This window comes from Rhamphochromis longiceps, linkage group LG19 (assembly GCF_057381845.1).
Source record: "Rhamphochromis longiceps isolate RC_006_pf linkage group LG19, R_longiceps_female_GT1.1, whole genome shotgun sequence".
Taxonomy (NCBI): Eukaryota; Metazoa; Chordata; class Actinopteri; order Cichliformes; family Cichlidae; genus Rhamphochromis; species Rhamphochromis longiceps.
In genome coordinates this window covers 16,341,345-16,366,660 of record NC_140575.1, presented here as the reverse complement: position 1 = coordinate 16,366,660, position 25,316 = coordinate 16,341,345, and the positions used below count along the sequence as shown (strand labels likewise).

Sequence of the window (25,316 nt, the reverse complement as noted above, 5' to 3'; positions counted from 1 at the left end):
CGGTGTGCAACTTTGCCAAAACAATGTGGGACTCTGTAGTTTTCTCTGGTCCCCTCCCCAATCAGACCAGGAGTGACATGTTTAGCCGCATGTTCTCCTTAAATTGCTGTCTGTCTGAGTGGTGTCCCAGAAACGATGTGGGCTTAATAGATAATTGGCAAACCTTCTGGAGGAAACCTGGTCTTGTTAGGAGAGACTGCATCCATCCCACTTTGGATGGAGCAGCTCTCATTTCTAGAAATATGGACAAATTTATTAAACCCCCCAAAATATGACTATCCAGAGTTGGGACCAGGAAGCAGAGTTGCAGTCTTACACGCCTTTCTGCAGCTTCTCTCCTCCTGCTACCCCCCCCAAAAACCCATCTCCATAGAGACTGTGTCAGCTCCCAAACAGACAAAAAACAAACTAAAAACCAGCAACAAACAACTTAAACATAAACAATTACAAAGAAAGAACAATAAAGTATCCACATCTGAACCAAAGAGTAAAACAGTGAAATGTGGATTATTAAATATTAGGTCTCTCTCCTCCAAGTCTCTGTTAGTACATGACTTAATAATTGATCAACAAATTGATTTACTCTGCCTTACAGAAACCTGGTTGCAGCAGGATGATTATGTTAGTTTAAATGAATCAACACCCCCGAGTCATTCTAACTACCAGAAATCTCGAAGCACAGGCCGAGGGGGCGGTGTGGCAGCAATTTTTCACACCAGCCTATTAATTAATGAAAGACCAAGACAGACTTTTAATTCATTTGAAAGCCTGATGCTTAACATTGTCCACCCCAGCTGTGAAACTCAGAAACCAGTCTTACTTGTTATCATCTATCGTCCACCTGGGCCTTACACAGAGTTTCTGTCTGATTTCTCAGACTTTATATCTAATTTAGTTCTGAGCTCAGATAAAATAATTATTGTGGATGATTTTAACATCCATGTAGATGCTAAAAATGACAGCCTCAACATGGCATTTAATCTGTTATTAGACTCAATTGGTTTCTCTCAAAATGTAAAAGAACCCACCCACCACTTTAATCACACTCTAGATCTTGTTTTAACATATGGCATAGAAACTGAACATTTAACAGTGTTTCCTGAAAACCCTCTCCTGTCTGATCATTTCCTGATAACATTTACATTTACAATAATTGATTACACAGCGGTGGAGAGTAGACTTTATCAAAGTAGATGTCTTTCTGAAAGCGCTGTAACTAAGTTTAAGTATATAATCCACCCACTGTTATCATCTTCAATGCCCTGTACCAACATAGAGCAGAGCAGCTACAGTGGGGCAAAAAAGTATTTAGTCAGCCACCGATTGTGCAAGTTCCCCCACTTAAAATGATGACCGAGGTCAGTAATTTGCACCAGAGGTACACTTCAACTGTGAGAGACAGAATGTGAAAAAAAAAATCCATGAATCCACATGGTAGGATTTGTAAAGAATTTATTCGTAAATTAGGGTGGAAAATAAGTATTTGGTCACCTCAAACAAGGAAAATCTCTGGCTCTCACAGACCTGTAACGTCTTCTGTAAGAAGCTTTTCTGTCCCCCACTCGTTACCTGTACGAATGGCACCTGTTTGAACTTATCTGTATAAAAGACACCTGTCCACAGCCTCAAACAGTCAGACTCCAAACTCCGCCATGGCCAAGACCAAAGAGCTTTCGAAGGACACCAGGAAAAGTATTGTAGACCTGCACCAGACTGGGAAGAGTGAATCTACAATAGGCAAGCAGCTTGGTGTGAAAAAATCAACTGTGGGAGCAATCATCAGAAAATGGAAGACATACAAGACCACTGATAATCTCCCTCGATCTGGGGCTCCACGCAAGATCTCATCCCGTGGGGTCAAAATGATCATGAGAACGGTGAGCAAAGATCCCAGAACCACACGGGGGGACCTGGTGAATGACCTGCAGAGAGCTGGGACCAAAGTAACAAAGGTCACCATCAGTAACACACTACAACGGCAGGGAATCAAATCCCGCAGTGCCAGACGTGTTCCGCTGCTGAAGCCAGTGCATGTCCAGGCCCGTCTGAAGTTTGCCAGAGAGCACATGGATGATACAGCAGAGGATTGGGAGAATGTCATGTGGTCAGATGAAACCAAAGTAGAACTTTTTGGTATAAACTCAACTCGTCGTGTTTGGAGGAAGAAGAATACTGAGTTGCATCCCAAGAACACCATACCTACTGTGAAGCATGGGGGTGGAGACATCATGCTATGGGGCTGTTTTTCTGCCAAGGGGACAGGACGACTGATCCGTGTTAAGGACAGAATGAATGGGGCCATGTATCGTGAGATTTTGAGCCAAAACCTCCTTCCATCAGTGAGAACTTTGAAGATGAAACGAGGCTGGGTCTTCCAACATGACAATGATCCAAAACACACCGCCCGGGCAACAAAGGAGTGGCTCCGTAAGAAGCATTTGAAAGTCCTGGAGTGGCCTAGCCAGTCTCCAGACCTCAACCCCATAGAAAATCTGTGGCGGGAGTTGAAAGTCCGTGTTGCTCGGCGACAGCCCCAAACATCACTGCTCTCGAGAAGATCTGCATGGAGGAATGGGCCAAAATACCAGCTACTGTGTGTGCAAACCTGGGCCCTGTGCTTCGTACGTCGCTTACTACATCCAAGATCAAATGAAACATCCAAGACCAAACCATCGCGCTAACCGTGAGCGCGCTAATCCGGTTCCCCGAACACACCTGCTGTTGACGATTAGTACAGCTGGATGAAGTAATGTGCGATCACTGGGTGCCGTAAAAGGGGATACGCATCGATAGCAGAAACAGTGATCGGCAACCCTCTGATTGGTCGGCGAAAATGTCGAAGGAGTGCGCTCGGCTCGGTATTTTTCGGCAGCAGAGCAAGAACTCCTGAGTGAGGGATTTCAGGAGTTTCAGAGTTAAATCAGAACGCAAGGGAACACTGCAAAGGCTGCAAAAGCAAGGAGAGAGGGCTGGCAGAAAGTTGCTGACAAATTAAACTCGTAAGTAATTTAATAATAATAATAATAATATATTGGATTTATATAGCGCTTTTCAAGGCACCCAAAGCGCTTTACAATGCCACTATTCAGTCACTCTCACATTCACACACTGGTGGAGGCAGCTACGGTTGTAGCCACAGCTGCCCTGGGGCAGACTGACAGAAGCGAGGCTGCCATATCGCGCCATCGGCCCCTCTGGCCAACACCAGTAGGCGGTAGGGTAGATTTATTATATTACACTATATTATCCAATATTATATTACATTATATTATATTGTTATATTATATCCTCTTTCACATTAGAGCCACAACAGGACCCACTAGAACATGGGAACAAGTAAAAGTGAAATATAAGAATATTCTATAGAATGGTAATATCTATCACTTATATTGCTTTTCGTCTCTTGGAAAGAGACCCTGAAATAATCTGTTTGTTTGTTCATAACAGCAACCAAGAAAAGGGCAGAGCAAAAAAAGACAGGTGGTGGTCCTGCACCCCCTCGTCAACAAGTTGGTTAAGTAAATAATACCCTCACGGGGAAATCGATATCTCTCAATGAGCACACTGTCGCGCTGAGCTAAAGGATCCTGTCTGTCCCGCAATATACGCTGAATTCTGAGGACTCTCCTTATCAATCTTGCACCTTCCGCAATGGGTGGCTCGCGTAAACGGACAGGACATGGCTGCGACAGGCTTCCCAAATCCACCTTGGCTTTTATAGCCGTGGTCTCTCATCTTGATTACACGAAGTAATTTACAATTACTACTCTGAAATATGAATTACATCTGTAATAATCACATACATGTAATAGAATGTTAATAGTACATTTCCCTTTTTTAGGAAATGACCTGTATGTATCTGTGTGACATCAATAAAAGGATCAGGTGCTGCATTATCTTTAGTTACATTGATGTTATTTATTTATGGTGAAACAGTGGTGGAATATCGCTGTTGCTTTCGTATAAATGAAGCGGACATACCTGCGTGGCCGCGATCTAATCCTGTTTACATAAAGTGAACCTGCTCCCGAGCAGGTTTACGCTTACGGCTCTGTTGCTATGACAGCAAGTCCCGGATGAGCTTCGGGGAACCGAACGATCCAGGATCACGCGAAATCGTCAACAATCTAATCCAGCTAACTTACTTAGCGAGGTACGACGAACAGGCCCCTGGTAAAGACCTATAGTAAACGTTTGACCTCTGTTATTGCCAACAAAGGTTATGTTACAAAGTATTGAGTTGTATTTTTGTTATTGACCAAATACTTATTTTCCACCCTGATTTATGAATAAATTCTTTACAAATCCTACCATGTGGATTCATGGATTTTTTTTCACATTCTGTCTCTCACAGTTGAAGTGTACCTCTGGTGCAAATTACTGACCTCTGTCATCATTTTAGGTGGGGGAACTTGCACAATCGGTGGCTGACTAAATACTTTTTTGCCCCACTGTATCTGAACGCTACCCCAACAGAGGTCGATTATCTTGTTAATAATTTCACCTCCTCACTACGTACGACTCTGGATACTGTAGCTCCTGTGAAAACTAAGGTCTCTAATCAGAAGTACCTGACTCCGTAGTATAATTCTCAAACACGTACCCTAAAGCAGATGACTCATAATCTGGAGAGGAAATGGCGTGTCACAAATTTAGAGGATCATCATTTAGCCTGGAGAAATAGTTTGCTGCTTTATAAGAAAGCCCTCCTCAAAGCCAGAACATCTTACTATTCATCACTGATTGAAGAAAATAAGAACAACCCCAGGTTTCTCTTCAGCACTGTAGCCAGGCTGACAAAAAGTTAGAGCTCTTTTGAGCCAACAATCCCTTTAACGTTAACTAGTAATGACTTCATGAACTTCTTCACAAATAAAATTTTTATCATTAGAGAAAAAATTACCAGTAATCATCCCACAGATGTAATATTATCTACAGCTACTCTTAGTACCATTGATGTTAAGTTAGACTCTTTTTCTCTAATTGATCTTTCTGAGTTAACTTCAATAATTACTTCCTCCAAGCCATCAACGTGTCTTTTAGACCCCATTCCTACAAAACTGCTCAAAGAAGTCCTGCTAAGATAAGATAAGATAGAACTTTATTAATCCCTCGGGTGGGTTCCTCTGGGAAATTCGATTTCCAAAAAAAGCACAGCACCGACAGAAGTTACAGAGTTACAGAATATTACACACACACACACACACACACACACACACACACACACACACACACATATATAAATACAGAGGCAAATATAAATAAAATATACGAAGGGGATAAATAGAATAAATAGGAATAAAAATAAAAATACAAGTGAATTGCACATTTCAAGTATTGAGGTCTATTGCACTGTTGACTATTTACAAAAAGTATTGCACAAGGTATTGTACAGTGAGGTGAAGAGGCACTACAGCTTAGTTGTTCCCCCCTCCTTTGTCCTCCTGTTTCCCCTCCCTCTCCCCTCCAGAGAGGAGTTAAACAGTTTGATGGCGTGTGGGACAAAGGAGTTTTTAAGTCTGTTAGTTCTTGTCTTGGGGAGAAGCAACCTGTCACTGAACAGACTCTTCTGGTTGTTAATGGCCGTGTGCAGAGGATGCCCAGCATTGTTCATAATGTCCATCAGTTTCTTTAATGTCCTTTTCTCTGCCACTGTCATCAGAGTGTCCAGCTTCATGCCGACCACAGAGCTAGCCTTCCTGATCAGTTTCTCCAGCCTGCTAGAGCTAGAGCTGCTACTGCTAGAGCTGGGCGATAGAACGATAACGATATGTATCGCGATATAACTTTTACTCGATAGAGAAATGAAACTATCGCGATAGACCTCGCCGCTCTTGTCCTCTTTTTTTTTTTTTAAAAAGGTCAGCCAATCCAAATTAAGTAGCGCAGAGCCGAACCAATCACAGCCGCAGCGTCACGTCGCGTGACTTGTTACGTACAGCACAAGTGCCAAGCCGCACATGTGTATTTGTTTGGGAAGCAGCCAGCCACCGTACCGCCCGGGTAATGGAGGAAATGAGTGTGCCGACTAGAAAAATCAACCGAGCGTGACCGAAGGTTACCGAAGAGAAAACAGATGATGGTTCCAATGCCGGAGAGATTGTCGAACGGAAGAGCCAAAGAAGTTCCGTAGTGTGAAGGTATTTCGGCTATTTCAAGTCTGACAAAAAACAGAGTAGCGTGCACTGTAAATTGTGCCGAAAGCAAGTCTGGAAATACAATAAACTGGTGCATGCGTCACACTGTGCGCCACGTTATTGTTTCGGTGAAATGAATTTCTACAATACTGTTAATTGTACTCTCTGCAGTATTTAAATGCTTACATATACACACAGTTACTGTCCCTCCACATATACGACTGTTCCGCTTCTATGCCCCAGCTTTGTTTACTTTTCCCCACCGAGGCTTCTAGACTTCTGATTGGCCAACATTTCTGCACGGTTAGGAATCTAGCTCCACCTGCTGCTTTGGCATGTTCATAGCAGCGTTTTCCTTCATTTCTGCCTTTATGTGTGGACGGGATTATTTTTTAAAACGGAAACGGAAAATCTCCGTTTTCAAAAGTACCCGTGTACGTGTGGACGTAGCCTCAGTCTCTGACTGGAAGCGCTAATTCGTCATTCGGCTTTTGTCATACTAAAGTAACTGTTAAAACTGTTTGAAAAGCTAAGCTATACAACAAGGAGAGATTGAGAATTTCCTTTTAGTTCTCAGTTTATTTGATATTGACAAACGTTAGTCAGTTTTGTCTGTTCTTCTGTAAAAACAAACTAAGATTTATTTTTAGAATTAATATTTTGTTTCTAAGTGGAATTGACAATTTAGTCTGTTTCGTTTGTTCTATTTTGAAACCTAAACGCTTTAGCGGCTGCCTTTTGTGTAGTTTGCAATATTTGCCTTTATTTATCTGAAAAAGTCTCATGTTCCTTAAGTACATCTACCCTGTTGAACTTCATCCATCCATTCACGTCCGCTTAATGGATGAACTTATTATGGGAAATAAATATTTAAATAAAAACAAGCTGCTGATTATTTCACATTTTACTTGTGAGCAACGGCACATTTAAATCTTACAAATATAGTTATTTGGCTTATATCGTGATAGATATCGTGATATGAAAAAATCTTATATCGCCCAGCTCTAAGTCCTGCCATTAATTAATTCTTCGATCTTAAATATGATCAACTATGTACCACAGGCCTTCAAGCTAGCTGTAGTTAAACCTTTACTCAAAAAGCCATCTCTACACCCAGCAGTCTTAGCTAATTATAGGCCAATCTCCCAGAGGTGTGGACTCGAGTCACATGACTTGGACTCGAGTCAGACTCGAGTCATTAATTTTATGACTTTAGACTTGACTTGAAAAAATGTTCTAAGACTTGTGACTTGACTTGGACTTTTACACCAATGACTTGGGACTTGAATTGGACTTGAACCGGTTTACTTGAAAAGACTTGATATTTTACCCCAAATATAAAATTTAACATGCATATTATATAGAGATTGAAAATGTGACGTCATTCACGGTTAGAACCGCAAAGGATTCTGGGAACTCATGGCAAGTGGTACTAGCGCACGCAGGCTTTCAATTAAAATCAGTTATACAGCGATAAAAAGAAACACAAAAATGTCAAGAAGCTGTTGTATTATTAACTGCAATAGCCGGTCGCATGACAGCCACGGGAAGCCGACGGGTAAAGAGATCGGTTGTTATCGGATTACGTCGTTGAAGAGAAATTGTTCGAGCCATGTTTCCGAAGTAACAAAGGCGACTGGATTGCAGCCATTCAAAGACCAATTATAACGTCCCAGAACACTCCAGCTCACAGGTTAGTCTGCTCCAAGCATTTCCACAGAGGTCAGTCTGCTGTTGTAGTTAATGCGTCATTTTTCTTAACATAATTGGTGATATAGGTTACAAGCAAGTCTGGTGCTGAACAGAAATTGTCGCGCTATGCTCCTTTGTTTATTGTGTTTATTGTGCATAAATAGTGAATTGTCCTGACACAATATTGCGTTTCGCTTCTGTTATTATGGTACATTGACAAAAACATATACTTTTATTCACAGGATAAAACAGTTGTTTTGTATCACTAATTGTCCAGTACGATTACAGCATACAATATTATTGTCACTGCTACATTTCTGTGATGCTACCAGAAATTATTTCCACTACTAATTAATTACCCTTGAGCTCAAAGGTCCTATTAATAAATGGTTAACGAATGTGTATTTATGACGACAGTTTGTGAGACTGGTAAACTTATGATCCGTACGATGGTCTTTACTTTCTACACAGTGCATTTCAAGGTCCTGTACCCATCCGTCGGTAAACTGTACCTGGGCTTGTTGCAGTGACCGGAAGTTACTAAACTTCATGAGTGTATGCGCTCACTCCAAGAAGCGTATAATTATAAATATGCATATAAATATGCTACGATGAGATAGCTGACTTCATCTAACTAGCAAATGTTGTCCAGGCTACGTTGGTGATGCAGTTTTTTTTAAAATATGTATGATATTTTTGTCATGCGATTTTAAAGCCGGTCCTGCAACCGCATCCAAGAATAACATGCAGCTTATCTCAGAACTGTCGGTGAAAATTATTCTTGGAGCTAGGTTTAATTGAGCTGCATTTTAAAGAGGTGCAATTTCACAATTTGTGTATATTTTCTAAGTTCACTATTTTGTCATGTGTTGAGAAAAACACAGATTTAAAAATTACATGGTCTAACATTTACATTTAGCATATAACTGCAACATGCTTTTTTTCGTTTTTTTTTAAAGACTCGAAAGGACTTGAAATTCAAAATTTCAGACTTGTGACTTGGACTTTTACACCAGTGACTTGATACTCGACTCTGACTTGCGTGACATTACTTGAGACTTGACTTCAGACTTGAGGATAAAGACTCGAGACTTACTTGAGACTTGCAAAACAATGACTTGGTCCCACCTCTGCAATCTCCAACCTTCCTTTCAAATAAAAAATCCTTGAAAGAGTAGTTGTCAAACAGCTAACAGATCATCTGCAGAGGAATGGTTTATTTGAAGAGTTTCAGTCAGGTTTCAGAGCTCATCACAGCACAGAAACAGCTTTAGTGAAGGTTACAAATGATCTTCTTATGGCCTCTGACAGTGGACTCATCTCTGTGCTTGTCCTGCTAGAAATGCAGCATTCGATACTGTCGACCATAATATCCCATCAGAGCGATTAGAACATGCTGTAGGTATTACAGGTACTGCACTGCAGTGGTTTGTATCATATCTATCTAATAGACTCCAGTTTGTGCATGTAAATGGAGAGTCCTCTTCACACACTGAGGTTAATTATGGAGTTCCACAGGGTTCAGTGCTAGGACCAATTCTGTTTACATTATACCTGCTTCCCGTAGGCAGTATCATTAGAAGACATAGCATACATTTTCACTGCTATGCAGATGACACCCAGCTCTATCTGTCCATGAAGCCAGATAACACACACCAATTAGTTAAACTGCAGGAATGTCTTAAAGACAAAGACCTGGATGGCCGCTAACTTTCTGCTTCTTAATTCAGATAAAACTGAGGTTATTGTACTCGGCCCTGAAAAGCCTAGAAATATGGTATCTAACCAGATTCTTACTCTGGATGACATTACCTTGGCCTCCAGTAACGCTGTGAGGAACCTTGGAGTCATTTTTGACCAGGATATGTCCTTCAATGCACATATTAAACAAATATGTAAGACTGCGTTCTTCCATTTGCGCAACATCTCTAAAATTAGAAATATCCTGTCTCAGAGTGACGCTGAAAAACTAGTTCATGCATTTATTACTCCCAGGCTGGACTACTGTAATTCATTATTATCACGATGTCCAAAAAACTCACTGAAAAGCCTTCAGCTAATCCAAAATGCTGCAGCAAGAGTACTGACAGGGACTAGAAAGAGAGAGCATATTTCTCCTGTTTTGGCTTCCCTTCATTGGCTTCCTGTTAAATCCAGAATTGAATTCAAAATCCTGCTCCTCACATACAAGGTCTTAAATAACCAAGCCCCATCTTATCTTAATGACCTTGTAGTACCATATCACCCTGTTAGAGCACTTCGCTCTCGCTCTGCAGGCCTACTTGTTGTTCCTAGAGTATTTAAAAGTAGAATGGGAGGGAGAGCCTTCAGTTTTCAGGCCCCTCTTCTGTGGAACCAGCTTCCAGTTTGGATTCGGGAGACAGACACTATCTCTACTTTTAAGATTAGGCTTAAAACTTTCCTTTTTGCTAAAGCATATAGTTAGGGCTGGGCCAGGTGACCCTGAATCCTCCCTTAGTTATGCTGCAATAGACATAGGTTGCCGGGGGATTCCCATGATGCATTGAGTTTTTCCTTTCCAGTCACCTTTCTCACTCACTATGTATTAACAGACCTCTCTGCATTGAATCATATCTGTTATTAACCTCTGTCTCTCTTCCACAGCATGTTTTTTATCCTGTCTTCCTTCTCTCACCCCAACCGGTCGCAGCAGATGGCCCCGCCCCTCCCTGAGCCTGGTTCTGCCGGAGGTTTCTTCCTGTTAAAAGGGAGTTTTTCCTTCCCACTGTTGCCAAAGTGCTTGCTCATAGGGGGTCATATGATTGTTGGGTTTTTCTCTGTATCTATGAAGCGCCTTGAGGCGACTTATGTTGTGATTTGGCGCTATATAAATAAAATTGAATTGAATTGAATCTGCATCATCCTTGTAGATGGAAGCAAATTTTTTTTTATCAAGAATGTCTCGGTACATTTTTCCATCCATCCATCCTTCTATTATATGACAGCCCAGCTCCATGATTTGTGTCAAAGTAACTCAGGATAAAACACAGAAAAACATGAAGGAGATGTTCCTGGCCTGGGTTTTTATAGCAGATAACATTAAAAATATCCTGCAGTATATCAAAAACTGAAGAAAACCAATCACCATATTAACATTACCTGATGCTGCTGAAGTGAAGCAGAGTAAAGCAAAACCTGCAGTTTTAGAATCTAGCGCAAAAAATACGTAAATAAATAGCGCGGACCCCACACATCAGAATCAGCGAGCTGTCGACTTTCAGCCCCGACCGCGTTTCCGTGTACATGCTGTCGAGTGAGAAAGCCGACATCTCACAGATTCTGATGCGTCGGGTCTGCGCTCTGTGTCTACGTCTTTGTGCAGAACCCGTGTACCTGCTCTCATTTACTGTTTTAGCTGTTTGGTGGTTGTCAAAATTTTGTGAGGTTTAACCTGAGATTCTGGCATTTCGGGCAACATAAATTTATATTTAAAAATCGATTCAGGATTTTAATGAATCGATATCACGTTATCCAAGCTAGAATCGATTTTAATCATAACCCACCCTTAATAGACAGACTGTTCCTCCTGAATCAGTCTTAGTAGGTAATGTTAAAAATAATTTTATCATTCAAGTGTTTTCAGTGTAGGAGAAAGTACTCAGGGCCTTCAAGTTAAACACTATGAAAGGCAGTAACAAGTTTAATATTCAGAAACCTAAAGTATGTATCAGCAGCAGAATGGACCTAAAAACAAATGTCCATGTTTTAGTTATATGAAACTGAGTATTTTGGATTAGCGGTACTGCTGTGTTTGTTGTATCATATTGCTGTAATTGTTTATATGCTCTATATATTTTGAGGTAAGTTTATCTATAGTGTCACATGATATTGTGACACTGTAGGCAATCGGGGTGATCGTGGCTCAAGAGTTGGGAGTTTGCCTTGTAATCGGAAGGTTGCCGGTTTGAGCCCCGTCTTGGACAGTCTTGGTCGTTGTGTCCTTGGGCAAGACACTTCACCCGTTGCCTACTGGTGGTGGTCAGAGGGCCCGGTGGCGCCAGTGTCCGGCAGCCTCGCCTCTGTCAGTGCGCCTCAGGGTGGCTGTGGCTGCAATGTAGCTTGCCATCACCAGTGTGTGAATGACTGGTTGTGTAAAGCGCTTTGGGGTCGTTAGGGACTAGAAAAGCACTATACAAATACAGGCCATTTACCATTTATTCTATAAGGATGTTATGTGTTTGTGTACTTTCTGCCCAGTTTGACCCATTTAGCAGAAGTCAGCCTGTTTAAGGCTCTGATATCTATTCTGTATCACAGCTTGTAAATTTTCTTTTTACACATATATGTAAGCATTGAGCCAAATTTAGTAGTGCCAAAATATTAAAAGAACAATATTTGTCTCTTATATATATTCACACTGAAAAAGATACTTGTCTTTGAGTGAACATTTAAGGTGATAGGAAATATAAATAACAACTTGAATCTTTACTGAAGCTCAGTATTTGACACAGAGTTCAAGTTGCATCATTTTCCAAAGAGGTTCCTGCTTTATCTACAGCGTGAGTGTTGTCATGGTCTTTCTTGTCTATTGGAGTTCTGGGCTCCTCATTGAATCTCAGGTTTTTAGGGAGGTCAACTTGAATAATCGTGACATTCTTGGTATTATCAACATTATTATTATTATTGTTATATCAGAAGAATGTTGTACTATGTTGTTTACGCTGTCTGTTGTTTTCTGTGAAATACCAGCTGGCACTTCCATGTTGGGGTCAACTGTGTTAGAGGTCTGTGTAAGTTCAGGAGATGTCTGTCTTCTTTGAGGTCACTGCTTTTATGCTATTTTCTGTGATGTTGAACATTTCCATTGTTTTCTTCTGAGTGTCGTCACGGTCTTTTTTGTCTGTTGGAGTTCGGCGGTGATCGACCTTTTGGCTTTGCCTTAACCACTTTCCCCTTTTTCCTAGGCACTGGTGGTAGTGCTTTATCTCGAGGCAGTGTCAGCAACTGGTACAGGGGTTTTGCCACTTTTGAAAAGTTTGGGATGTAGTGGAGCATGGTAGTTTATCTCTGAGAGCTTGTACAGGAGCTATTTCTGCTGGGTCCATGATATAACCCTCTTCGGACACCATCCGACCCAGGAAACGTACCTTTCTCTTGAAAATGTCACATTTCTGTGGGTTGAGTTTGACACCATGGTTTTGGTATCTCTGTCCAATTTAACTGGAGGGTCCCACTGAGGTGGCTTATGGCAGGAGGAGGGTGTGTTTATAACCTCATTCACCTGTATAGGAGGTTGTGAAGAAATCTGCTCCACCAAGTCTTGTGTCTTTTCAGGGGTAATGGAGTACACTGCTTTTATTTCTTCCAGATGTACTAGAACAGTGTGAGGAATTAAGTTGACATTCCGCTTGTTGGTATTAGCAATCGCGACTGGGATGTACACTGACCTGCCCTCCGTTATTGTGACCAGTCCCTCTTGAATGACAAGACCCTCAGGCAACTGTGATGGTTCATTTGGGACAAACAACAGACTCTGTCCTGAAAACTGGGCTCCAATGTGTGCACGGACATATGTGGTAGTAATGTGTTCAGCAGCCAGACATAGTCCCCTCTTTCCTGCTGGTAGTTTGCCCACACTTTGGATTTGGTCTGGTAATTGCAATAGTTTTAGCACTGATTTAGCAGTGTTTAATGACAGGATCTGGCTGATTTTTCTAACATTTGCTTGCTCCATTTACTCACAACTTCCTCTATTGCATTAAATCCAATAATGGGCAGTTGTGCAACACTAGGGTCACTGCAAACAAGCATTGGATTTGGCCTGTATTTGTATAGCGCTTTACTAGTCCCTAAGGACCCCCAAAGCGCTTTACACATCCAGTCATCCACCCATTCACACACACATTCACACACTGGTGATGGCAAGCCACATTGTAGCCACAGCCACCATGGGGCACACTGACAGAGGCGAGGCTGCCGGACACTGGCGCCACCGGGCCCTCTGACCACCACCAGTAGGCAACGGGTGAAGTGTCTTGCCCAAGGACACAACGACCGAGACTGTCCAAGCCGGGGCTCGAACCGGCAACCTTCCGATTACAAGGCGAACTCCAACTCGCCTTGTCGTGGATCGTGGCTCCAACTCTTGAGCCACGATCGCTCACCACACTTCACAGAGATTTTGCTGGCAAGGATGGAGAGTCTCAGTTTAATTCTTTCTGAAGGTAACATCCCTCCCTCCCTCCCCTCCATTTTCAGGGTTACAGTCCAAAAAGAATTCTGTCTCTATCCACCCATCACATGGGATTTCACCACCATTAGCCGCTAAAACTACTAGAGTTTCTGTTCTCAAAAGCTCAGCAAGTGGCCTGACAGTGCTGTGTGGTAGGTGCTGTTTTCACCACTCATTGCTAATAAGACTTGAAAATAAGAACCTAAAACCAACAAATCTCAGTAAAAGAACAGTAAAAAACAAAAGTCTCACCGTCTGTGTCTGCAGAGCATCAAACCTAAGAATCCTTAAAGATCTACATCGGCATCCGCAAGAAGCTGAAGGCTCCAACCAGGTAACACACACACATCTCGTTTGCTATCCTTGTGGGGACATCCCATTGACATAATGCTTTCCCTAGCTGCTTACCCTAACCATCAAAAATGAATGACTAACACTGACCCTACACCTAAATGTAACCCTCACACAAAAAACACATTTTGAGTGTGAAAAATGCCTTCAACAGTTTTTTTTTTTTTTTTTTTAATTGTACTCGACCATAACAACCTCAAAAAGATGGTGTCCAAACAGATCCTTACTCTAAATGGTGTTACCTTGGCCTCCAGCAGTCCTGTGAGGAGTCTTGGAGTCATTTATAACCAGGATTTGTCCTTTAGTGATCACATTAGACAAATATGTAGGACTTCTTTCTTTCATATATGCAATATCACCAAAATTAAGAACATCCTCTCAAAGTGGAAACTGAAATATTGGTTCACGCATTTTCTACTTCCAGGATAGACTGTTGGAATTCATTATTGTCAGGTGTTCTTAAAGCTCATTGAAAAGCCTTTAGCTGATCCAAATTTTGCAGAATATAACAGACGAGCTCCCAGTTTGGATTTAGGAACACTCTCTCTGCTTTTACTATTAGACTTCTGTTTTTAATAAAGCTTGTAGTTGGTGTTGTGTAGGTGACAGGTGACAGTGAACCAAACCATGTTAGGAATGTTTCCACCCACATTTGGTTGAGACAGATTGCTGCCCTACTCTAATCCTGCTTCTGTTTGATGCATCTTCCTTCTGTCATAAAGTGTTCCACATGGGGGTTCATGCAATCACTGAGGTCTCTCTAATACTGTAAGGCCTTTACTTTGAGATAATAAGGCAACGTTTAGATGTTTAGATAGATGAAATAAAGATGAGGCCTGCGGTGCCTATTAGGTGTGGAAGGAGAAAGATGCATCTACAGTATAGTTACCTGTGACTTCAAGTTGGACTTGAACTGGGACTGGTTCTTCTTCATTTTGACTTCAGACCTGAGACATAAACATCAGCCTGAACTGTGACTCACCTGTACTGAATATTTGGTACCTGATTTGGGCCGTGGTCCTCTTCAGTCATCGGGTTTTTATTTAGAGCTTGTTGGTCTGTGTTTGTCCTGTAAATGACCACCATCAGTTTCTTTACGCGCTTCAACATCCAGGCGTGTGACTTCTTTTAATCCTTCTCTCTCACTTCTCAGCTCCTCCCACCCTCAGCACTCCCTCTGGGCCTCTGAGCCCCTTCGTTCCCCTCCCATTGCTCAATGCAGCTGATCAGGTACCCCTCGCAGATGGCAGGGAATCACCGTCACTGTTTGAGAGTTGTAGCTGGAGGGTGAAGGCTCACAGCGCGTCCATCATAGAGACATGGTGTCTCAGTCCTCAGACTGGAGAGACCACCTGCAGCAGGAGAAAGAGATGCTGATGGAGGAGGTCAAAGCTAAGAAGGTGATCAGTCGTTCGGTAATCATAAAACTTTATTGATCCCTGCTGCCACAGAAAATAGTCACAAACACACCGCCTGCTGCAGGAGCCGGTGTGGATCCTCCACAAAGCGCTGGAGGCGGCTTAGCTGGAGAAGTGAGTCTGCGCCGAGTTTTTGGCAGAGGAGGAACGTCTGGAGCTGCTGCGACACCGCGAGTGACAGGTGGCCGACCTGTGGGGTGGCTGGACGAGGCCAAGATGGAGGTGGAGGCGGTGAGGAAGAGTCTGGCTGAGAAGGCCACGCAGGTCACTGAGCTGCAGCAGAACATCAGGATGCTGATGGAGAAGAACAACGCCAAGCAGGAGGTGAGGACAAACCAGAGGTCGCTGTCAGACTGACCTCTGGTTTGTCATGTTAAAGTAACCTGCTCACGTTTGTTTCCATGACTGAAAGTTTCCCTGAGATCTGGGGCTGTTCCTGGAGCTGCTGCTGACTCCGGAAAAAACTGAGCATGGGTGGATGTTGAGACAGAGGGCCTCTCCCGTGCATTCAACACTCCATCTAAATGACCAGCCCAGATGATGGATGTGTCATGTTATTCAGTGGAAAACTGAGAATCGTAGCCAAAAGAAAAAAGTGGAATACTTGAGGAAGATCACGGAGCAAAAGGCTCATTGAGTGAGAGCAGTGGGCAGGTTGGTGTTCTGCACCATTTAGTTAGGTCTCTTCAGAGGTGTTTAAAAAAATTTTTTTCTAAGGTTTTCAGTAGTTTCCATCCATGAGTGATTTGAATTAAAACTGTGAAGAAATCCTCCAATATGTGTCACAAATCTTCATTTAAATGTCCTATGATTTACCATGAAATTGAGACAGTACTGATCCAGTGGCATTGGCTCCACACAGTGGAGAGTTGTAGTAATGTCTAGAAAGTTCATTGACTCAGAAATAAACACACATTGAACACCAGCCCAAAGACACTTTGCTCAGGGACTCCATGCTGTCCTCAGTCCATTCATGAACTCCTCTTGGTCTGCATGCCGTCTGCAGCCAGAAGTGAAACCTTTGCCCTGCCAGCAGGATCTCCTGCAGTGAAACCTGCAGGATCTGCACAGCAGCCTACAGCTTATGTGCAAACTTCAATAAAAAATCTTGGAAGAGACACATCTTTCCAATCCTCTGCAGGCTCCTACCTGCTGCTGGAGGAGGGAGAGCAATTTGACCTGACCATGGACACTCAGCGCATTTCTCCATAGGAGCTGTCAGGCAGGAAACTGGGGGGGGGAAGAAAAAAAAGAATGCTGCTTCTATAGGTGGCAGGAGTTCAGGCAGCAGTTTGATCTGCCGGAAGGCTCAAATTCCGAACACATCACCTGCTAACTGGATTCAGGTGGGAAGTTCCACATCCAGGCATCCAAAGTCTGTGTGAGGGAGGCTGAGACAGAAGTGAGTATGAAAAGGAGCTTTAGGGACTTTTTATGTTCAGTTACATTGGACTATTAATTTGAAAAACAATTTCACAGAGTTTATTTTGTTTAATGTTAAAATGGGCAAATTTCATCTATCATACTGTCCATTTCGCCTGTTTCAGATTTGAAGAAATTTTCCTGTCTTAAGATTTTTTTTAACCTAACATTTCAATAATGGGAAGACTGACCAGAGTGGAGAAACTGAGAAAAGGTGACTTTATTTTACATGTTAAGTCTTATTATAATAAAATGATAAAACATTTTAATTATATTATTTTACTTTGAAGTCCATCTTTTTCTTGGTATTATAATGAGAAGGCAAAACCCTGTATCACAGCTTTAATGATGAAAGCTGAAACTACCTTAAAATATTCCTCTCGTGAGAGGAATAAAAGCTTTGATGGTGACTTGTCAACAAGATGAAGTGCTTATGTTTTAGTCTCCACAGCTCACGCTCAGTTTAGTGTTTGGACATCTTCTGGGTAATTACACATTGTCTTAATACGATTATTCAAGCATAAGTGGAAAGGAAAACACACATTAGATTTAGTAACGGCACACATTTACAATGTAAATTACATGTTGTTCAGCAAATGACACGTTTGTTTTTTAACAACAGCAGTTATTTTCTGCAGTGAAAGAAGAAATAAGGAAAAAAAACATTAAAGTAATCGTGTGAGTGACACATAAGGTGCTTTATTGACCCCCTATTATTAAAGTAACACTACACAACTTTTAAAAGTAGAAAACTGCCCTTTTCCCCTATAATTCTACACTTAACAACCAATGATGTAAAAGTATGTTTCTGGACATTTCTGTTGAAGATTTGAGTTGTTAATTTTTAGATTCAGAGCCCATATTTTGTTCTTTCTAGAAGCCCATTTGACAGTGATTACAATGTTAAGCTGTCTTTGGATCGGGCAGTTTATCCCTTTCTGCCTGATCAGCGAGAGCCTTCTGCCTTCCCTTCCAGTACAGTCTTAGCTGTATGCTTCAGATCATTGGGGACCTTCACTTCAGTCTCATGCTGGTGCACTCTGGACCAGATTTCCTTCTCTGTAACATGTAATAATCCTCCCTTTGAGGTCATTGCTTAGAGGCATCTACATTATGTCATACTGCTCCAGCACGCTTTTTTCAGGGACAGTACTGTCAGGTAATGAGCTGTACCTGCAGTTTGTCAAACGAGTTGCTTGGAGTTCTCACCAAAGGGCTTAATTTATGTCTTATTACACCAGACAGTCTCTTATTCTAGTGCTCTCAAATGCTGTTTGGTGGGCAATCACACCTATTACTCAGAGCTGCTTTACCATTAAGGCCTCTGTGCAAAAGCTAAGCTTTGTTAGAGTGACTGTTTGGTTGCACACACACACACACACACACACACACACACACACACACACACACACACACACACACACACACACACACACACAGAGAGCTTAGTGTCTTTCTAAACTATGTCCAATTAATCCAGTTTACCCCGGTTGGAATCCAATCAAGGTTTAGACACATGGCAAATGCAGGCAGGAGACATCTGACCCCAATTTTTCAGGTGCTACAGCACCGAAATGATCTTAGTGCTTTTGTAAATGACAGATTTCACCTGTAACAGTTATATTAACTTGAAACTGCTTTTATTCAGATGATGGAGATCAGTAAACAAAGCAAACACACTGTGTGACCTGTGGATGCAGACCACCCTCAGACACAGACATCCAGATCAAAGCGTCTTTGTCCTCCTCTCCTTCTGCTCCTCGTTGCTTCCTTCAGGGGGTCACCACCATGCATCTTCCTTAGCATAATTTCTTCTGGCACCCTGCTAAGTAAGAGCTCCAGTGGTGGATGTTGTTAGTCTGAGCCCAGCATGGAAGTCTCATTTGTGATGATCTGCATATTTGATTTGGCAAAGATTTTAAAACTCGCTGATGCAACCTTTCTCATTTATCTGGGTTTGGGATTAGCATTTGGAGTACAGTGGCTTGTGGTTTCAATGTGGCTCTACAACAGGGGTAGGCAACTCCAGGCCTCAAGTGACTCCTCAGCATTTCTGAAGTTCTCCAGAAGCCTGGTAATGAACTAATCATTTGATTCAGGTGTGTTAACCCAGGGTGCGATCTAAAACCTGCAGGACACAGGCACGCGAGGCCTGGAGTTGCCTACCCCTGCTCTACAACTTCACATATATTAGGTAAGACAAACACCAGAAAAACCAAAGCTTTCAAAAATGGAAAGAAATTAATAAAAGTTAAATTGTGAACAAACCAAAAACCATGAAAAACATTTTTTGGGACTTTTTGGGACTAAAATCACAGAAATCCCACAGATCAATTACATGCCTCCCTCCCGTCTGGTTATTTGAGCTGGCAGTTATCAAAGTGACCTCTAGTGATAGCTTTTCATGTAGGTAGTTTTGAGTGTTTTTAATTTTTAGGTTTTTAGACGAGCTGAATGGAATTTGTGCCACTCAGAGCGTTCCAAATTAATAATCTCTTTTCAGAATTTGTGCCTAGTACAATGGAACTGAAGAGATAATCCACAGAATTAATTGTATGCATTTTCTATGGGAATATTTTCAACAGTCCACTACAAATCAATTGCCTGTAATGAGTGCAAATTGCCAAATGGGTATTAGTTGTTCCATCCACGTGCTAACCAAGCTGAAGCATTTCCTCGTGGCTTGCGAGATCAGCTTTTTAGCAGACGGCCTGGCTTTTTTACAGAAGTGTCCTTGAGCAAGACACTTAATCCCACATGCTGCCTGATTTTTTTCACCCCAACCAGAGGGCAAAACATACTTTGATCCTTCATAAATTAAAGTACACCACATCAAATGAGGCTTAATGTGTTTGAATACCAATGTGCGGGAGGGATGTGCCTAAACTCTGAATTTGCATTTGTGAGATAATCTGTTTTATTTACACCTGCAGAGTCTGATGGAAGTTATTATGGCTCTCATGCTGATACTATAATGATGCTTCAGGTGTTAGTCTGTAGTAAAGTTAAGTGCTTTCCCCAGTGATGAATTTGTTTCTGCAAAAGCAACAACAAAAAACAGAAAAACCCAGAGCAATGTAGATTGCAGCCACATGTAAGTGGTGAAAATCGAATGACTGCAGAGTAAACAATAAGAAAACCATTTGTTGTGCTTGCCTGTGTGGGCATTAACAAGAGTCTGGCTCCCTTGTTGCAGTCTGCTAATCAATGACATCCTTACACACTCTATGTCGGTGCTTTGATTGCTTGCAGATGTGACGGTGTCTTTCTCTGAATACTCATCAGGTTGTGAGATTTCACCACTCAGACAACAACCTGTCTAGATGACCACTGGGACTATTTTTATGCCACCAAGCTGACAACCTGCCAGCAAAAAAGAAAATTAAAGCTAAAAGAAACAAGGGCAACTTGATTGATGTCACTGATTAAAAAGAACCCTGTATTTATGTGGAGGCAATGTTCACCCTCAACAATTTTTAAATGGAAACTAAAGAAAGCTCAGTGAGCTATTGTGTGGTAAATGCATTCAGTCAGCTCTCAGTCTCAGTGGACATGAAGTTTTTTTGTTTTAAACAAAAAACTATGAATCTCAGCCCTGCAGGTAAACAGATCCCTTTGTTGCTGATTCATCTGCTGTTTCAGCACCCTGCAGGTCCAGTACAAAGCACTGGGTGGTGGTAGAGCTCCACATCTCTGCACAATAGCGGAATAATAGAAAGATCAGACAGGAGGAGATCAATACAACTAAGAAACATTAAATAATATCAATATCAATCAGTATCAATTATAATTTCTTATAGTGCCTTTTGATATTCTTTCCCTGGTATATACAAGTTGTGTTGCACTAAAGATGCTTCACTGGCATGTAAACACACAGCTATCGAGCCTAAATGTTTGTATGACTGAGTGTCACAGTCATTGACTGTTGTTATGATGCTATTTTTATGAAATTCTGTGTTAATTTTATGTCAGATGCATTGGGCCAAAAATCTTGCAGATTATCAAGATGTTTTTTGGAAAATGTGAAACGAGTGTTTGAGTTCAGCGCGTTTCTCCTTGGAACCGTCCCATTAATGTAATCTTTTCCACAGTTTCCTTGTCTGCATTTTGTATCCACCCAGGTTATCTTTTTCTGATACTGAAATTTGTTTGTTTGATAGTCTGAAAATTTTTATTGAATCAAACATGCAAAATCTAGTTAATCAGGAAGGGGGCAAATCCTTTTTCCCAACACTGAAATAAAGGAATATGTTGTATGTGCTGACCTATTTAAATGATACACAAAGATCCACAGTAGGATTCTGGACAAGGAAAACTACTGGAAAGAAGTGGCACCTGAAAATTGTGCTGCTTTCAGAGTGTGCATCATAAAACTGCTGTGGAATAATGCAGATTTCCACTTAACAGTTAACTTAACTGTTAAGTGGAAGTCTGCATTATTATTAAGTGGAAATACCTAAAGTGTCCTAGGAATAGAAACTGAAGGCTTATCTTGATGGCAGGTCAGTAAGTGTTTCTTATAGGTGAGCGGGCAACAGATTTTAAAGTACTCTTTAGAACTGCTAAGATTTAAAAGCACTACATACTGCTAGTGTAGACCATTTAATGTGAACCTTGCACAACAGGGAGAAAAGAAGGAAGAGTTTAAAGTGACAGTGCCGCTTTCACAGTAAGTTTACTTGACCAACAAAAGGCTCAACATATAAAGAAAAAAAAATCTGAAGTATGAAAGATAGTGAAGAGGTGCAGAAAGTGCAGAGAGGGGGCTGGAGGGATGAGAGATAAGAGCTTGAAGAGCATCAGGGAGTGCCTGATAGAGGCAGCGAAAGGTGTAGAGAAGGAGATGATCGTTTTCAAGAAGACACTGATAAACTAGGATCTCTTTCACTGGGCTCGGACTGAAGAGCTGAAAACAGGAGGGCTGGGTGGAGAGGCCTGACAGGCAGCTGACCATCAAGCCGAAAGCCACGTTGAAGCTCTTCTGCTGCCGAAAGTGAGGAAAATATCTAGTGTGAGACACTGATAGCTAGAACATCGTTTTTTACTGGACATATCTAAGGAAACAGATTTGGGGTTAGAGCATCAACACACAGTAGAAAGCCAAAGTAAGCATGAAAGCCAGTCACTTATGACACACTTGAAGGAAATTCTATCAAAGTGAACTGCAGAGACAGCAGTGTGCATGTAAGGTTTACATATACATCACTGACTGACTGATCTTTGAATCACTGCTTAAGTCAATAACATGCAGACCTAGAAAAAACAAAACAAAACACAAACAGCATCATATAATAACGTCATATCACCGGATTTATGTTTAGGATTAAAAAAATGCTTCAGTCATGATGTCGAAATAAATACTGCAGGCTAATCCTACATATATGAGGCGTGTATATGTGGGAGACTAAACAAGCAGAGCGTCCTGCTTTATTGTGTAGATACTCAAAATAATAAAAAAAAACATGATCCCCCCCGTCTGCTGATTTTAATGCCTTTTAAGCTACAATCTGCCACCCCACCTGCGATTCACTTTAAGACTGGTGCTTGTATTTGAGTCCGCAGATAATCTGTCATGTGTTTCCGGGTTCAGCAATGGTATTATTTAAAATATGTTCTGTAAAAAGGATTCAGGCTTGGGGATCTTTTTCCCCCCGAATAAGAGGCAAACTGCAATTTGAACCATGCGACAAGTAACTCTTGGAAGAGTTAAAACACAAAAGAACAAATCCAAAGTAGTTAAAATGAGATTCTTTTCATTTTAAAATAAATTAAAACAATCACCAATATATAAAAGATAAATTAGTCTGTCAGTGGGGCTATTCCATCTGTATGTTTTCAATTAAAAAGCCTCCCTTTGAAGAGTTGCATATAAGACTTTGGACTTCATACAACTTACACATTCTTTTTGATATGCAAAAAAGAGCACAGTAAGCTCTCTTATGAAGCCAAAAGCTGCCACAGGACAGTTCTGGTGCTTCAAAGAAGCTTAATCATTCCTTCATTTTTAAAGAAAAATGACAAACATCGAACACTTTGAGCCATTCGTGATTTGCAGCTTGTCTTATAAGGAATGTGTTTTGGATGTGTTCATCTATTTGATGGCCTTACATCAGCCTTTGGAAAGTAATCCTTTTTTATTATTCTCTGTTGTGACGGTGGCCCTACCTGATGAATCACAAAAATAATCCACAGATTAATGGATAGTGAAGATAATTATTATCTGCAGCCCGAGTGATTTTGTTCTCCTTGAGTGGAGAAGTGGCTTCAAATGAAGACTTTGCAGTACAGCGTCCTTTAAAATAGCCCTAAAGTGACAAATGCTGTGAGGGTAAACCGAGTCCGAGTGTGTCCGTGGTCGGTGGCATAGTGAGATCTTGTTACTGAGGTACTGCGCTTAGGAAGTGGACTGTCCAAGTAAGAAAAACTGGAGTAGGGGTTCTTTACGAAAATCAAAAACCTCTTCTTACTGGTAAAATTCCCTGCAGAACACCTTCACTTAAACAACAACCCTAGAATACTGTGTAAAAGACTTCAACCACGCCTCATTTCTTCTCTTTTTGCTAGGAAAATGGGAAATAGGTGCAGTGATTTATTGAAATGCCTGCAAACATGCATGTAAAACAAAGTCTGTACAATTCTAACTAGGTTGAAAACCAATATTTGGTAAGACCACTTTTATTCTTCAACACAACCTGAACTCTCGGAGGCAGTGTAATTTCTTTGAGTAGTCCTCGGGAATAGTTCTTCAGGCTTCTTGAAGGACATTCAAAGATCTTCTTTGGATGTTGCCTGCCTTTTTCCCTTTCTCTGTCAAGATATTCCCACTCTGCTTCAATAATGTTGCCGTTCGGGCTCTGAGGAGGACAAACCATGACTGATAGGGTCCCATTGTGTGCTTTTCTGTCCAGGTATGCTTTTACAGCATTGGTAATGTGTTTGGGATTATTGTAATGCTGCCAGTCAGATACCACTGGCTGGCACTGTGTTTCACAGATGGCTGTAGACACTCACTGTTGTGCCGCTCTTCTGACCTCCTGTGTATATATTGATAACAATTTGAACCGGAATTTTCAAATTTGGATTCATCACACTGTCAGACCTGTGGTCACTGATTTTCAGTCCAGTTCTTGTTTAATTCAGCATTCATCAGCCTCTTCTCCTGTTTCCCCTTCTTAAGAATGGATTATTGACAGCCACCTTTTCACAGAGACTATTTCTGATGTGGCAGTGAGCAGTAGATGGATCAACTGAAGGGCCGGATGAATCTCTCAGGTCCTTTGTCAATTTTTTTCTGTTCTTTGAGGACATGACTTTCAGATACTGTTCATCTGCTGTAGATATATTTTCTTCACTGTGGACTGCTAGTCCAGTTTCCAATTTCCTCAAAATTTTAAGGACTCATTGCACGCAGAGTTTCCCTTCCTATTCTTATTCATCATGTCAAATTGCCACTGCCACAGGCATTTTAAAAGTGATGCATGAGTAGTAAGTCATCAGTTATGGATGCTTGTAAAGGATCTTGTTACAAACGTGTATGCTTAATGAGGCAGAAGTTATTTTAACCTTTTTATAGCAACTTGTTGCAATATATTTATTTAAGGTGCATTTTTTGCTTCCTTCTTGCTGTTAGCGGGATTGCATAATGATCTATATTTAAACATTTGCAGAAACAGGCACAGAAGCAAATATTTATTTCTTTTTTTTTTTTCTTTTTCTTTTTTTTTTGCCTGTCCCGTTTGGCTCTTTTGCCATCAGAATTGTTGTCTAAAGGCAAAGAAAGATGCCCAACGGATTTACTTTACCAAATTGACCATCCCAGCCTTGCCGTAATGGTCCATTTGATTCACCTTTTATTGTTTATTTTATTTTCACTTACTGAATACGGGACAGACTTGACTGGGGGAAAGAAGGGGAGAAAGAAAGAGGGAAAGAGAAACAGCTGAGAAGAGGGACGGGGAGAAGGGCAAAAGACAAAAACCAACAGAATGGGCAGAGAAAAAAAAATGCATATATCGATCACCTGGGTCACCTGTTGAGAAAGAAAAAAGAAAGCAAGCAGAAGAGAACAAGAGTAATAGAATAAACAACATCACAATGATATAT

General features: G+C 41.3%; 1 pseudogene; it reads left to right on the top strand.

The window, feature by feature from the left end:
* The first annotated feature begins 15,692 nt into the window (after positions 1–15,692).
* On the top strand, positions 15,693–17,416 carry LOC146646457 (uncharacterized; annotated as a pseudogene).
* The last annotated feature ends 7,900 nt before the right edge of the window (positions 17,417–25,316 follow it).